This window comes from Propithecus coquereli, unplaced genomic scaffold (genome assembly GCF_000956105.1).
Source record: "Propithecus coquereli isolate 6110/MARCELLA unplaced genomic scaffold, Pcoq_1.0 Scaffold130, whole genome shotgun sequence".
Lineage (NCBI taxonomy): Eukaryota > Metazoa > Chordata > Mammalia > Primates > Indriidae > Propithecus > Propithecus coquereli.
In genome coordinates, this window is record NW_012137192.1 from 1,853,138 (window position 1) to 1,870,894 (window position 17,757).

Below are 17,757 nucleotides of genomic sequence, written 5' to 3' on the forward strand. Positions count from 1 at the left end.
CTAATAGTGGAGCAGTGCTCTATAGTTTATAAAACATTTCCATATATTATACATTATCTCATTCAGTCTTCATAGCAACCAATATTCTGGGTGAGGAAAATTAGGTTCAAAAGTGTGGCATAACTTGCTCAAAGTAACATATCTAATAAGAAGTGGAGACTCAATCCATGTGATCTGACTCAGATCCAATTTTTCTCCATCACACCATGGCTGCTTTCCTAGTGCTGTTTATTTGTTAAGCATTTCGACCTCCTTAAAGAAGAAAAGGCTGTTGCACGTGAAGTCTGGGGCAGCAGCTGTATCCCCAGCTGTCTGATATGCCTCCACCAGGTTTGGCAACAGCTGTCTCAGCTTGACATCTCACTGGGTTCCTGTCAGAGCCCCACCTTGGGGAATGACAAGTTTAATGAAGAAAAATCCAGCCTTCCACCTGAACTCCTAGCTTTGCAAATGCAACTGACATCTGACAGGCTTGGAGGCCCTTGCTGCAGGGAAAGGGGGTGACCCCAGCCTCCCAGCTCATAGATTATATGTTTGGCAGCTTTCTCTGCAATTGGCTGGCAACATTTGTGCCTTCTCCGGATCCGACTCTCTAGCCCCAGTGCTAATTTAGATGCAGTTCAAACAAACACTGAGTATTTCATATGTGCCAGGCACTGGGGATGTATAAAAAGATGAGTAACACACCATTTCTGCCTCGGGGGCACACAAAGTCCTACAGAATAGTTAGAAACTTTATATTGCCAGTATTTCTATGGAGACAATACCATTGCCATGGCAAATCGGCCTCTTTTGAACAGAGAAACTCTAATGAGATTGCTCCAAAAATTAAATACCATGTCGACTATATCCTTTGGCAGGAACAACAAATTCAAATGCCAGCAAGAATCTCAGAAGGGCAAAAGCTGTAGAAGGGGCACTTTAAAATCAGTATTTGAGAACTAGAACCTCATTTTTTATCTTAAAAAAATAAGACAGTGATCCGCATGTCAAAGGCCACGTGAAGGCATGTGGTGTATTAGGGAACGAACAAGCAGGGACATACATTTGGAGGACAGGGTACACAGAGGGAATGTGGGAGGTGAAATTAGAAGGAAAGGTGGTTAAAAGGCTTCAGTGTCATGCCAAAATCTTCCAAATGTGTTCTGAATGGAGCCATAGAGCTGTGGTCCCCAACCCCTAGGCTACAGACCAGTACCAGTCCATGGCCTGTTAGAAACTGTGCCACAGATGAGCATCAGGTAAGCAAGCGAAGCTTCATCTGTATTTATAGCTGCTCCCCATCACACGCATCACCGCATAAGCTCTGCCTCCTGTCAAATCAGTGGCAGCATTAGATTCTCACAGGAGCGAGAACCCTACTGTAAACTGCACATGCAAGGATCTAGGCTGTGCTCTCCTTATGAAAATCTAATGCCTGATGATCTGAGGTGGTGATGCTAGTGGTGGGGAGCGGCTGCAAATACAGATTATCATTAGCAGAGAGGTTTGACTACACAATAAATGCAATGCACTTGAATCATCCCAAAACCATCCTCACCCCACCCTAGTCCATGGAAAAATTGTCTTCCATGAAACCAGTCCCTGGTGCCTGGTCCCCTATGGGAACCACTGCCATAGAAGATTTCTAAGTTGGGCTGGGGTTAGCATGATTTGATATGTGATTTAGAAAAGTGATGCTACTGCTTAGCAGAGGAAACAGCATTTAGAGACTAGTCCGAAGGAATACTAAAACATCCCAAATGAGAGACGATGAGGGCTTGGGCCAAGAAGGTGGAAATGGAAGCAGGGGAAGGATGGGAAAGACCACTCAGAAGCAGAATAGTCAGATTTGGGTCAAGGAGAGGTGTAAGATGTCTAGTTATGTGACATGGTACTAGGAAGCTATGAAAAAGAGGTGGAGAAAGAGAAGATTCAAGAAGTTGCTGCGTTTGGTTTGGGCTGAACATGCTCAATGTGAAGCACATACAGACATCCAAGCAAAGATACTTAGTGGACAGACAGAAAGCATAGTCCAGGAAAGTGGAGCAGGCTCACAGATTAAGCCACGGGAGTGGATGAGACTGCCCAGGAAGACAGCACAGAGAGAAGGAAAACAGGTGACGGACAAGGCCCTTCGGAGGGCTCACATTTAAGAGTCAGGCCAGGAATCAAAAACAGGAAACAAGAGAGCAGTCACGAGAGATAAAAGAAGAACCGAGAGACAGCAACCTCAGAGGAGGAGGAGCGAGCAATAGTAGCAAATGCTGCAGGGAGATTGCAGAAGATGAGAACGACGATGAAACTTCTAGATTCCTCTGGAAATTGAAAGATCATTAGATTTAGCAGGAAAAAGAAAACCAGGAGGGGAATAGATGAAATAAGATTGAGAAAATGGCAATCATTATTGAAGCTGAATCGTGGGTATATAAGTGTTTATTATAATGTTATTTCTACTTGTGTGTGTGTTTGAAAATTTTTCCAAATATAAAGTTGAAATTCTAAAAACAAATTAAGACATAAAAAGAATGAAATAAGATCTCATTATCAGCTTCTAAAATCAGGGTTTCAGTTGAATAACAAATGGGAAACACAGACGAGAGGGCAGCTGGTATCAAGTGTCATATTTTGAGCATTGCTGGCAATGTGATATGATGGCAGGGATGAACTGGGCCCAGTGCTTGTGTCACTCAGTGTCACTACTGAGAACAGACGACATCAAATTAGCATGGTTCTGTGAGGGCTTAATAAAGAGTATATACGGTGTAGAAACAGAGTGTAGAGAGAGCACAAGGAATACTACAATAACACCGGTGCTAGCAACAGTGGGATGTTACCACCCTTTCTCAAACGCTCTTGGTGAAATACCCGTGGTTTCTACTTCTCATGGGCGTGTGGGTCGACTGGAGGTCAACTGGACTCTGCTTCAAGCTGGTGTCCAGCTGGGCTTGGCTTCTCTTTGCAGAGGTTGGCTCCAGCTCTGGTCTGTTCCACACGTTTTCAATCTGGGGCCCAGGCTCAAGAGGCAGCAGTTACCCAGGGGAAGCTCTTCCATGGAGATGACAGAGCCCCAAAAAATGCTTACAGAGACAGACGATGCTTCTTAAGGCTTGGGCTTAAAACTGGAACAGACAGTTGAGTTCACCCACATTCCATGGACCAAAGCAAGTCATAAAGTGCCAAGCCCAAGGGCAGGGGTTAATATACCCCTCCTTTTATGGGAGTAACTACAAAGTCACACCCAGGCAAACGGCATGGATAGCAGGAGGGGCGAAGTATTAGGGCCAATGATTTCATCTACAGCACACTCTAGAAGCAAGGGGAGGGAGCCCTTAGCAGAATCCAGAAAGCGTGGTAAGGAGAGGCCCCTTGAGAAAAGCTCTGACCTTCCATCTGAAGCTGAGGAGATCCTGTAGGGAAGATGCCAGGGGGATATATGTCCTAACCTCCCTCAGCCTTCTGCTCACTCACTGCACCCAGCCGGAAGCCAGAAAGCTAGAAAGCCAGACAGCAAAGGCGTCTTGTGATGGTACTCACACAGGTCAGGCTCCCAGAGCAGGTAGCAGTGTGGAGAACAGTAAGCGTGAGTCTGGAGGGACTAACAGAGGACATGGGCGCGGCACTGGCCAGCCACTAGGGGCGAACAAGGAGAAGGTGGCGGGCAGGCTAATGGTAGAGGCTCCGTGCATGAACAGAACCCTCATCTCCCTCAGGTACCGCCCAAGAAAATGGGGAACTCGCTGGCTCAGAAGTTTTGGAAGGTCCTGTAGGTGGCTTGCACTGCGCCCCGGGCACCGGATCCGGGGGAAAGGCAGTGTACCAAGCCCTGAGAGAGTGGCTTTTCCTCCTGCAAGGAAGAGACACAGCTGGAGGTGGAAACAGGCAATTAAGGCTGATTGTCTGACTCAGCGATCAAATGAGGCTGTGGCACTAATGACAGTCAGGAGGAGGCAAGTGGCTGGTGGGAGCTGAGCCGGCAATCAGTGCAGAGATCGACACTTGACAGGACCTGAGAGCAGGTCCTGTGTCCAAGGACCCTAGGGAGGCACCTCCCCAAAGGGAACCCTTTCCCCTTAATGTTTGTCCTGGCTGTGTTTCCTGGAGACAAACTAATGTCAAATGAAACTGATGTAATAATAATTGCTGCAATTAAAAAAAAAAACATTTTTCTTTTATAAGCAGAGAATCCTTCCAATGGGGGGGATGAAGATGAGCCCCTCAAATTAAGCTCTAAGTTTTATATGTCCGGAACCTAAAATCAGGGCTCACCTGTTTATTAGGCCACCAAAAATTGAAGTAGCACCCCAAGCAGGCATCAGAAAGGCAGATGTTATATCACAGTTGTCAAGAGCATGGACTCTGAGCAAACTGCCAGAATCCAGACCCTAGCTCAGCTGCTTACCACTAATTGTGTGAGCTCAGGCAGGTTACCTAACTCTGTGTCCTTGATTTTCGCATCTCTAAAATGGAGGTGATAATACAACCTAGAGTTGTTGTGAGTGTAATGAGTTAATAGATGTGAGCACTTACTAGAGTGTTTACCACATAGTTAATGATATTTGAAGCTTAGCTCTTATTATTATTATTGGCCCCACCCAGCAGACTCAGGGACAGTCCCCTGCCCCCATCCAGGAAGCATCCCTTCCTTCTGCCACTGCATCCCCTGTGACGATTGGGAGCCTGGGGACAGAGCGTTCCGGCCCTCTACCTGAGCCTAGCTTTCACCTCGATCTGAGCGCAGCGCTGAGTACCACTGAGACAGGATTGCTCTCATCCCCTAGGGTTGGAACCCAGGGGAAATTTCTTTTCTGGGTGACCTGACCACCCCATCCAGCACTGACTGAAGGTTGATGAGAACAATTAAAGGGCTGTGAAAGAGGCACCACCAGCAGGAGATCAGCATTTTAATGAAAGGCATAACAAACCCACTAGAGTGACTTTGTCCAGGGATTGACAAAGGCAGTTTGGCCCCTTGCCACTGTTACAGCCTTACCAGGTTCATGGCCTCCTGCTCAAGAGGAAGCCAATGCACTGAGACAGTGGGGTTACAGCAAGCAGAGAAAGATTTTAATATTGCAGATACCATGCAAGGAGATAGGAGGAAGTTCTCAAATCCGTCTCCCTGAAAATTTGGGAGAAAGGGATTTTAAAGATAGTTTGGCGGGCAAAGGGTTAGGCAGTTGAGTCTGCTGATTGGCTGGGTTTGGGGTGGAACAATAGGGGTGTAGAAATTGTCTTCTTGTGCTGAGTCAGCTCCTGGGTAGAGGGTCACAAGACCAGTTGAGTCGGTTCCTTGGTCTGGGCCACTGGTCTGGGTGGGTCAGCCAGTCAACCGGAATGCAGGGCCTGGAAGACATCTCAAAACTAGCCTTAGGTTTCACAAGGAAGTCATGAAGCAAGTTAAGAATTTTTATGACCATCAGCTATGTGACTCCCAAGTAGCAATTATAGGAAAGCAAACTAGGGGACAATGGCTGGTCATATATATTTTTCAACTGTCTATACCTTTGCAGAGTTCATGCCCCTACCAGAGTTCCCACCTTGTGGCCCTTTACTAATTTTATAAAGGGCAGTTTCAGTATAGCGCTTCTGAGTTGCTGTGTCCCCCTGTGTCCCTGAAGCTTTCTGCACCTGTTTTTTCACAGGGTAGGCTCTCTCCTCCTTCATCCCCCTGTCTTTTTTCTTTCTTGCCTTTCTTCATCCTTCTTCACCTTCCCTCTATCCCCTCTCCCTCAGCTCCCTCTCACTCTCTTTTAAAAACCTGCTTGATGTTAGTTTTCACAGGTGTTTGGCCCTTCGCTGTCTGTGGATCCACAGTTCTCAGTACTGTACATACACATTTTTTTGCCTTTCAGTTAGGACCCCTGGGATCTAGTTCACTCGCTCCATCACTAGCCCCCTGTGTAATGGTCAGCAATAATAATCACAAGCACGTGTTATAGTTAAGGCGCCTTGCTCTTCTGAGTGCTGTATGTATAAAATTAGCTCACTTTGTCAGGGAAACCCAAGCACTAGGGTCTTTTATTTTCACTGTCCTCACCTGTGGTAAACTAGATTACTATTTCCAACTATTTTGGGTTCCCTCCTTCCATATTCCTACCCGTTGGAGGTTTAAACATCCCCACCCTGTTTAACTAAGGAGAGACCATATGACTTTCTTTAGCCAATAAAGGCCATAAAGTGTCATGGGGCACTTCTAGAAAGAAGCTTTAAAAAACATTGTGTGCCTTGCCTCATTCTCTTTTCACTGTGCCACGATGACTGGCAATGTCCCAGCCAGTGTCATCTGAGAATGAGGAAGGTTTGGTGTAGAGCCATGGCCAACTCAGGAAGGACAGACAAGAAGTGTGAACAAGAGGAAAACATTTGGTGCTATCTGTCATTGAGATCTTTGGAGTCGTTTGTTACTGCGGCATAACCTAGCCCATCCTGACTGATAAATCCCCCTTTTCAGGTAAGGAAATGGAAGCACATTCAAAGTGTGTCTGGCAGTCTGCCTAAAGAGTCTGAGCTCCCAACCACTACTCTATGTTACCTCTATGAACCTCAATTCCTGCTTTGTGAAGTGAGGTTGTCTGTTTCTAGTTGAAGGCAAGAAATGTTATATTTCTTTCAATCCTGTCCATCTAATTATCATTCCATTGCCTACTTTCTTTTAAACATGTCGGCCATGTGTATTTTACAGCCAATGCTAGTTTGGATTAAGGAAACTGGAGTGTTCCCAGCTACCTACAGATGTTCCCATCATGTTTATGAGCAGAGAACTCTATGATCCATGTTCCCAGTTCAGGATACCCTGAGGAAAGAATTCCCAAACCTCTACTTCTCCCCACCAGGCCTCCTACCTTTGGTGTTTTGGGAGAGATGATAATAATTGCTGTCATTATCAAGTATCTGCTATGCCCCAACAACTCTACAAAAATTATTTCTAATTCATAAATCTGCACTACAAAGCAGGTATTATTTACATCCTTCTTCATAAGGAAACCGAGGCCCGCTAACACTAAATAATGTGTCTAAGGTCACATATCTAGTACATAGTCTCCTGATTCCATTTCAGAGCCATCTGACACTAAAGCCTGTGTTCTTTCCACCAGGCTGCTTGTTGTAGAAAGCATTGCTCCAGCTGGTCTTCTGGTACATTCTCTTTTATTATTTGTGACCTTGGAGGTATTTGAATGCTTCAATTTGTTCTATGCCAAATAAAATTTAAAATGCTCCAAAGGACACAAAGAAGGGGCTTCTGAAGAAGGAAGCAGAGGGGCAGTGAGCTGAATCTAGGCAAATTCCTAAGAAAACCTAATGTAACAGAAAACAGAGAGGCTTGAGAAATAAGTGACATAGACTAAGCAGTTTGAAGATTTGTGTTTAAATAATAAGGCCCAGTGTAATAACAAGCACAGTGATAAGGAGACTGATTCAAGGCTTTCTGAGCTCTCATCAAAACATTAATGAAGCAAACTTCCAAGGGAGACATCCCCATTAGCCCTATTTTCCAGATGGTCAGACCAGGACCCCGAAGTCCGATTCCTGTCCCTGCTACTCATCTTGGAACACAGTTATGCCTGTTGAGAAGCTATATACCAAATAACACTTGTAGCAATAACTGCCTGACTTTTATAACAGGCCTATGTCTTAGGACTTCTTGGCTGCCACCATAATATAATGAGCCCATTGATCATTGCTGTGTTTCAATAAATATTTTTTTCCTGATTATGAGCCAATTTATAATCTAAAGCCAGACGTTGCCAGGCCTGGGATCTTTTATAAAAAAAAAATGTTTCATCACAATTGTTATTATTTGGTATTGCCATCTGGCTCTCATTTTTAAAAATAAAAGGCTTTCGTGTGCTTCTGGAAACTACTTCTTTCAGAATACTGTGTCCTCAAGACACCCCCTCACAGCATGGTCTAACAAATAGCAAGTCATCCGTGTAACCTTCTCAAAACACTTTCTCCTTCGTGATCCCGTTTTGAACAAACCCCCCAAATCATAATAACCCCTCCTTCATTTATAGAGCTCCTATGATATGCTGGGCCTGATGCCAGCTGCTATGGAGAATGCAAAGCTGTACGATGTACAGCCCAGCCCTCAACACTCCTTCTAAAGGGCATTAAATAAAAATCAGTACTGTTACATGATGGTAGCATTTGGAGCCATGTAGGGTATTTTGCTTTCTAGAGGGAAATCAAGGTTCCATCCACCCTGCCAAGCCTCATTCTACCCCACCATCACGGAAAAGGATGTTGATGTAAATTGACCAAGCTGAGTACTTCCTAGTCCACCATGCTAGGAGGTGGTGCTTTTGGTGTAAGAAGAAAAGAAGCTAAAGTTCTAAGGCCCCCTGGAGCTCTCTCCAGCTTATCTCTGATATCTCTTTTGCTGTTGTCTCTCCAAAATCTTCTCTTTCTCCCTAGACTAGTTGAGTAAGAAAGTCCTGGGGCTACCTTCTATTTCCTTTAGCAGAACCAGAGTGGAACCCAGGAGAAGGCCACTAGGTCTACATAGGCTGGCAAAATACTTTCTTATAGTTCCATAGGAGGTAACACTGGGATATGAGATATTAAAAAGAATTATCCAAAACAGGGTAAGTTCAAGAGAGTGCAACCTGTCCTTTCAATGTCCAATTGAACCATTGTTTGAAAGGCCTATCCAAGAATTATTTAATATCTAATGAGAAGATACCATCTATGAGTATGCTATTTGCTATTAATTAAGGCTCAAAATTGGTGACATTGTGTGTCAACTTGTAGATTTGTGACTGGGAGAGAAGTAAATGATTTCTGACCAGTAGATAATCCCAAAGATTATGGTTTTATTGCCCTGTAGGAAACTAACAAGTTTAGTATCTAGCCCAGTGATCTTATCCCGATGTTCCTTTATAAAATTGCGTACAAAGTTCCCATTCTTCCTGTACTCTTTGAGTCAGCTTCTGTGATGTTCAATTTTATTTGTCAACATGCTGGGTCATGGTGCCCAAATAGTTGAGAAAATATTATTCTGGATGTTTCTGTGAGGTTCTTTTCGGATAAAATTAACATTTAAATTCGTGTGCTTTGAGTAAAACAGATTGCCCTCCATGCTCTGGGTGGGCCTCATCCAATCAGTTGAAGGGCTAAATAAAACAAAAGCCTGGCCTCCTCTGAGCAAGAGGGAATTCTGCCAGCAGAGGTCCTTTAGACTTGAACTTTAACATCAGCTCTTCTCTGGGTCTCCAGCCTGCCAGCCTATCCCACAGAGTTTGGACTTGCCAGCCTCCATAACCACCTGGGCCAATTCCTTAAAATAAATCTTTCTCTCCATACATATATATATATATATATATATATACACACACACACACACACACACACACACACACACACATCCTAGCAGTTCAGTTTATCTAGAGAACCCTAATATACCATCTTACCGGTTCCCTTACTAATTAATGAGTTAAGTAACATCTTTAACATGTGTTTATTCCACAGTTTTAAGAGTCATATTTTCATTTCACTTTTGAAATTTGTAATTTAACAGAGGCCAGAGATTGATCCAGCAATAAGGAGGGTTCCTTTGCCTGGCCTTGCCCTCTGGCATTTATCTTCCTTGGGAACCTCAAAGAGGGGTGACTGAGGCAGAAAACGATCCCAGTGTATCAGATCTTAGGTCCTGGCCAAATACCACTTTCATGTCATCTCATCTAAGCAATATATTGTAAAAAGCAGAAGTTAAAATAAAATGGTACACAACAAAATAAAATATTAATAGTATTAGTTTATAACCCAAAATATGTAATAAAAATCCATACATTCATGCTGATAGAAATAAATGATTGAATAAATAATAAATGGGGAGAAGAGACAAATTTCCTGTGCAGAAGAATTTCTAATAATTTATGTATAGCAGAACTCAACTCCTTAAGTATGGATTGCAGATAATAACTATCTTCCAAATAGTACAATATGAAAAGAGGGAAGAAAGAGTAACTTTATGGTGGAGAAACTTGACAAACGCTAACTCAGCCAGGCGATCAAGGTTAACATCAACAGTGATGATATGTACCCTTGATATGATGTAATGAAAATGGCATTCTTAACTGGTTTTCCTCCCAAAGACACACAAACCAAGTTTAATCATAAGAAAAACATCAGGCAAATCCTAGTGGAGGGACAGTCTACAAAACACTGGACCAGTGCTCCTCAAAAACCCTCAAGGTCATCAAAAACAAGGAAAGTCCTCTCTGGAGGAGCCCAAGGAGACATGCCGACAACGTAAAGTGGTGTCCTGGACCAGATCCTAGAACAGAAAAAAGGACACTAGGGAAAAACTGATGAAATCTTAATTAAGTATGGACTTTCATCAACAATAATGTGTCACTATGAGTTTATTAATTGTGACAAATGCAACATCTGAAGGGCAGGTGTCAATAGCAGGAGACACTGGATGAGGGGTATATGAGAACTCTCTGTATTCTCTTCATATTTTTTCTGTAAATCTAAAACTGTTCTAAAATAAAAAGTTTATTTAAAAATAAATGACAATACCATTTACCGATTTAAAAAACCAAATTAACCTGATTCGAATCCCAATTCCACAGTTTATCACCTGTAATCTTAGACAAGTCATTTAATCTTTCTAAGCCTCTTCCATAAAATGATGCTACTGTTACCTAGCCCACCAGACTGTCATGAGGATGACATACAAAAGCCTCTCATTCCCTCTGGCTTGACTTTAGGGCTGTTAAAAAGCAGTCAAATGAAACTGGGGAGGAAAGCATTCTATTTTACCTGGAAAAATATCTCCTGTGCCCCTTCTTGAAAGACTTTTTAGCAGGACCAGGCACAGGGCCCATCCAGCACAAGGCTGAATAAATGTAACCTCAACAATTCCCAAAGCACAGCTGTTAGTGCCCTCCCTGTCCCTGAGGTTCCTGGCCTACTAAGAAGGAAGGGTGCAAAGATGCAGTTGAGCTTGTCTGGGCTGACAGGGAAGAGTAAAGCCAAAGTGGGGTGTATGTGGGGTCTGTCCTCACTAGGAATAATCCCGAGGGAGACTTTGAGGGGTGGTCTGCTCAGAAGACAGAGCCAAGCCTCTTCCCCAGGAGCTTCTGTTTGGATGAGACAGTCAGACAGCAAACACAGGGCCTAGAGTTAGCAGGGAATAGGCTGCTGGGCAGAGCTGGGGTGCTCCCAGGGTAGAGCTGGGGTGCCCCCTGGTCTGCCTCTCTGGACCATGGACTAGGCAGTGGGAGGATGTCAGTCTTTGATAAGCTCTTCCTCTAACCAGTCCCTTTTTCTCATCCTGTTACTGTTCCTATTGTGTTACTGTTTGCAATAGATTTCTCACTGCACATTTTAGGGGACCTTGGATGTACTGGAACTGTTCAGTTGGATCTGCTTTACTCTAAAGAGGAGGGATTCCTACACTAAGTTGAGATCTATATTTCCTCAGTTTCATTAATCAGGATTCAGACAACCAGATCCTTTCTCAGAAAAGGACTCGTACTCACAAATGCCTGTTTTACCAGAGATCCACACCAGAGGGCAATATAGGTGCTCTGGTCTAGGGACGCCCTTTTTCCTAGGGCACATAGCTGAGTAATGGGTCTTCGCCATTGTTTTCCTAAGTAATGAAGGAGGAAGGTGAGTGCATTCATTTCTATTGCTGCGTAACAAATTACCACAAACTACATAACTCAAAACAACACCTATTTGTTAGCTCCCGGTTTTGTAGGTCAGAAGTTCAATCCTTTCACAATCATATATAGGAGACCACAGTGGGTGTGGCTGCCTGGGAGGAGTGATCCAGGAAACTAGGCCATTTTACACCGGGGCCATAAAGTTGGCTAGCCAGCTTTCTAGCGCTACAGCCACTTCAGTCAAAGAGAAGAAAAGGACAGAATTCGGAGTGCTTTTGAAGAGCGTGAGAGAGCAGCTGAATTGGGGTTTTGCTGGCTTTACAGACTTTCCTGAGTGTTCCTGAAATCTGACTTCAGATCAAAATTTCATTTCCTATGACAGGCTAACTGGGACCATGTTGGATTCATCGGCACACTGAAATTTTTCCAAGTCTCAAAAAAACTCCTGACTCTAGAACTTTTCTTCTGTGGTCTGGACTCCTTTGAGGCTGCTCTTAAACTATTCTCTTTTCCTGGAAGAAAACGAACCTCTCAGGGCTTCAAAATGCAAAACCAGCAGCCAAAACCCTCTCTTCGCTGTCCATTGCTGTTGCAATGGACTTACAGGCTTTACTGAGGCTTAAAGAAGGACACCCAAGCAGAACTGAGGTTAGTTTTAACGATACCAGCCTACAAAACAGAATCTGAAGCCTGCCTCTTCTTACTTTCTCAACATGCTGCATTTTCAGTTTTAAAGAATAGAAGCAGCTAAAGGCAGGTCTGTGTTCTCTTTCAGTTGCAGACATTTCTTACAACCAATTTCGTTAACCAGTTAGGAAGCCTTACTTCTTTCATACTCGACCTTTAAGATTGAGGTGGGTCTGCTGCTCAAATGTGGTGAAGAATCAGGTACATTTAAATAGCATGCTTGGTTCCAGGATGTCAGGAGAGGCCAGATATTGCTACTGACTCTGGGATCCAAGATACCAAGCAGTGGCCAGGAGAGGAAAGTGAATGGGCTCTTGGAAGAGAAATAGCAAATGCTCCTCTTTCTGCTTCTCTTGGTAATAGTCCCACTTAAAGGATACGGTTGTTAATCTACAACAGGAAGGAGAGGCTAAATCTGGTGGAGAATAAAGAAGATATTACAGTGAGGAAAAAGGAATTAACCTATAAAAACTTTGTGGGGAAAAGCTTATTACTTTGAGTTGACTTTGAGACATTTCATTGCCTATTTCTGTGCCTCCAGCTGGCTTTGCATGGACAATAAACTCTCCAAAGATACTTAGTGTAAAATTGTTGTTTGTCTTCATTAATTTACCCTGGTGACCCTGGGTGGGACATAACTCCACAGGGAGAGGTAAAGTCCCAGGACAGCCACCTAGCCACTCGCTGAATTACCAACTGCCAAATAGTCACAAATAGCTGCTTACCCACTGCTTCCTTTTTGGCAGCCTGCCCTGTGGTTATGGTTGCCCCCTACTTCCCTAGCGAGCCTGACTTTGTCTTTCTCACTTTTATCAGTGTATTTCCATTCAGCAACCAAGCTGTCCTAGACCAACTGCGCTGTCTAGTCCATATGCCTGGCACATAGCAGGCACTTAAAATTCATTAACTGAATCCAACACTTCCTCCTTTACTTCCAAATTAACATTTTCTCTCAGCTGGATGGGACTTAGACCTTCCTTAATCTAGATGCTGTTTTCTCTGACTGTATGCCAGCCTTAGCCATATGACTAAGGAAGACAAACTATCCCTACTTTCAGAAACATTGCCCCTCCTAGATGTCACCTACGTATCACAGATCCTAGGCATTTATTTTTTTAAACCCACCTTGAGAATAGTTGTACATTAGGTTGTCACTCCTTGGTTCCAAATGGTTTATTCAGGCCCTTTCTGAGAAGTAGATTGTCAAAGCATGTGGCTGTTTCCTTTATTGACAACACAACCTCTCTCCTGCAGGTTGACATCAGAGAAAACACTTTAAACTTTCAAGTGTCCAATCAGTATCCACGTTCCAGTCGCAGAAAATAATATTTGTGAAGAATTGCCTAAAGGATGTGTAGTCCACCCATTCCTCCGAGCCATCAAAATGTTATCTTTGGATCAAGTCAAACCATCAGAGAAAATTGATTCGGCTTCTGGTGTTTTGACATTAACCTGCAAGGAGGGAGATCATTTTTAAGAGGCCATAAAAAAATTTGTTTGGGAGCCTTTTATAGACATGTTGTCCAAGGCTGTCACAGGGTATCTTCTTGAGGATTACACGGAAGTTTATCTCCATTCTCAGTTCTAGGAATTTGATTTTATCTTATGTATTTTAAGATTTTATCTTTTATAGTGAATGAGGCCTCTTTGCATGCATTGCTAGGAAGCACGATGTTAAATTGGTGGCCCACCTTTAATACACATACAGGACCTTAGAGGTTTGTGTGCTGACCTTTGACCCCACCTCTGGCTTTATTGTAGTTTGGCTGCTCTTTGCTACTTTATTGTAATCTGGCTACTCTTACTTTTTCTATTTGCTCAGATTCCCTCACTTAATTTTTCACTCTAGTGTGCTTAATGTATTTTAGTAAGCTGCCACAAATCCTTTGGAGAGGAAGGCAGACAAAAATATATTGTGATTTTTATTACTCCAAGGATCCATATAGATCAAAATGATATTACATTCAAGTAACACTATGCAATAACCAAGGGTGACTCAAAAGGAATTTCATTTTTTACTTTCCATTTTTGAAACTTTGAAGTAAATCCAAATATGTAGTATAAAGCACCACTTACTACTAAATTCCATTTCCTCATCTATCCACTTTTCTCAGCTTCCTCTTGTATTTTTTACTTCCCACATCCCGTAAGACTCATCCAACGCTCCATTTCCAGCAGCTGTTTTCTCCCTCTTCCTACTGTCCTTGTTGCACTTATTTATTATGTGACCTCTCTTCATTCAGCAAGACTCCTTCCCTTTTTGAAGAAGGGGAGAAATGAGAAAATGTGGCTGGAAACTAGAGAATTTCTTTTGGCAGGGGAAAGAAAGTAAGGAAAATAACACTCCTAGATCAATAATTTGTCTTATTACATATAAATAATCACTTCCTGTTTTTTTTTTAAATTTTATCAGTCACTAAAGCTTTATTAGGCTTTACTTAATAAGGCCTCATATCAAAAAATCAGTACTTCTGGACACAACAGACTCTGAGTACTGAGGTAGGAGAGAGAGGAAATAAGAAAATATACAATACGCAGGGGGAAAAATGAGACTATAATGAGAAATAATCCCAAAGTAGGAAAATGCCATGTACAAGAAAACATTCTTGGCATTCTTGCCTTTCAAAATTAGAATAATCTAAATGTCCAATATTAGAGAAATGATTATGTTAAACTACAATCTATTTATGAATGGCATATTATTCATTGATTAACTGTTTATTTTGAAGAATGTATTGCAGCAAAGAAAAAAGCTTATGTAATAAGTGAAGAAAAGTAAATTATATTATGCTGTAATACAAAATTGTATAATTGTACTTATCAATTTGTACCACCATTAGACAGAGAGAAGAGTAAGGGTGGGATGGGGTGGGAAAGTCGGGACAAGATAGAACTCAGACATTTATGGAATGTTCCAGGAAGGGGTGCTGTAGGTGCTAGGTTGGAGAGCTAGTGCATGTGGGTTTTGAGAAAGATTTCTCCAGACCAAGATTTGGATAGAAAGAAGTTTACTTACTTTTTCCTAGGTGGAAAAAAGACCAACACAAAAGAGGAAGAGGAAGAGTGTGTTGGCATAAAAGGCTGGTTACTCAGACCTTTTATTTAGGAATTGTAAAAAAGAGGGGGTAAGAGATGATTTATGGCTATAGCCAAATTAACAGGGTACTGTGAACTTCGTATTCGAGACTTCTCTTCTTCTTAGCGGCAGGCTGATAGCAGAAGTGGCTGTCAGAGATCTTGTCCGCCATCTTGCCCTTGAGATATAATTTTGGGCAGGATCTGAGGCCTGAAGTTTGTCCCCCCTGCTGTCGCCCAGGAGCTTCTCAGGAACTTGTGGAGGCTATAAAAGCAGATTCTAAAAGAGGCAGTCTTAGTCCACAGGTCAATTGATCATAAAAGAAAAAATTTATATTTCCTTTCTGTCTGTTGGGCTCCTTTTAGATGTTGTGAAAACAGAGCTCTGTAGAGTGCCTGTGAGCTAGAGAGAGAGAGAAAGAGAGAGAAGAGAGAGCAGAGAGCTCATTTTTTTTCCTGTTATTTTGCTAGCAAGTCCAACCGTCCTTTCAGCAGGGGTGAGGGGAAACTTGCCCTTTCCCCCAAAAGTTTGCCAAAAGATCAATTCACATTTAAGGCAGATTAATAAGAGAAAGGTTTATTTACCAATACCATGTGCATGGGGAGAATCACAAGAGTGATTACCCAACATCCCAATGAAGTTCAGATATTTTTATACATACCTTTCTTAGGTAAGGGGGAAAATAAGGGTATAGGTAATATTGTTTAAGGGAAATGAAAGGTTGTTAGGGAGGATGAATAGATGGGGGAAACAGATTAACTTGTAAATTAACATGAGAGACAGGTATTATGTTTCAAATGATTTGGGCCAGATCTGGTCACATTCTTGGTGTTCTTTCCTGCAATATATTGAGAAATCAGAGAGAGAAAGGGAAGTCAATTGCCCCTATTGATCTTTTGATCAGATCAATATGGTTTATGCAAATAGAGGGAAAGCTCTTCCCAGTGCTTCTTTTAATCTCAAATGGCCTTTAATTCAAAATGTTCTTTATACCAAGGAGTCATATTTTGGGGTGAAATTTCTTGAACTCCTTAATTCCCCCTGTCTGAAACTTCCCCAGAAGTTTTACATATTAAAATTTGAGTCGGTAGTTGTAGAGAGAGATCAGGTTAGTAGTAAAGTAACAAGAGATTGAAAAGGGAGACAAGAACATAGATTAGAATGAGAATAAATAGGTAGAAAAGAACAGATCTAAGTATATTTTCCCATACCCCATTAAACCAGTCTCCTGTTTTTGGAATTGGTCTTTATTAATTTGATGGAAAATATTTATCTTGTCTTTTAAGAGGTATAACTCGTAGTCTTTACTTGTCCTGTATGGTTTTATGTAGAAACAGTATTTTTTTTTTTTGTCAATAATCACTCAAGTTTCTCCCTGAAGGGCTGTCAGGGCATCTAAGATGTAGCAGTTTTTAAATATAATAAAGGTTAGGCTGTTGACTTTTAACTGAAGTGTTTTAAATGTTTGTGTAGAGATATTGAACTCTTGTTTTATTACCATGGATAGATTTAAAACTGTCTTTTTAATTTTATGAGTTTTAAATGTTGGGCAAAGAGTCCTGAGCACCAGAAAGAACTTAGAATTGTGACATATAAATAGTTTTTTAATAATATCACATCTAGTATGTTTGTTAGGTATCACTTTATGAATGAAAGAGTCCAAGTTTGTAATTTGGCTGGCACTTAAAGTGGAGTACCTGGTTGTAGAAGGTGTCAAATAACCAAGTCTATAGTGTCTTGACCATCTAGGTGGGAACCACTTGTATATTTTATTGCCACACTTAATAAAGACCAGTGTAATTTATAGATAGGGTCAGGTTGGAACCTGTAACCTCCCAGTCTGGAGTTTGTTGTGTCTTTTTTATTTTTTCCATTGGCATTTTCATATCTCTAGTGCCCATGTGTCCCTGCCAGTCTATGGGAACAGACCAGGTTATAAAATATTTGATATTAAAGGTCTTTGGTCTAGTTTTGGCAGTTATAGGGCTTGGTTTTGTCACTTAACCAAGTCAATCCAGACTTTTGTTCTGTCCATATGTAATCTTTAGTGTCTGGCAACTTAACAATGGGAGTGAGTGAATTACCCCAAGTTGTACAGGCCTAGTTTGTGAGCCATTTATAACATCTGGTGATTTGACAAGCGTTGACATTATGAGGGTTAGTGTCAGTAGCCTCTAAGAATGTAAGAATGTCATCTGTGGAATTAAGCTGTAGAGTCTGATTTTAATATTGTCCTAGCATGTCACTCAGAAAAGATTTGGTATTGTTGCTGCCTAACCAGGTTCATTTGCCCACTGCCCAAGAGGAAGCCAATACACTGAGACAACCGGGTTTATGGCAGAGAAAGAGTTTATTCTGCATAGCCATAAGCAAGGAGGAGAAATTTCTCAAATC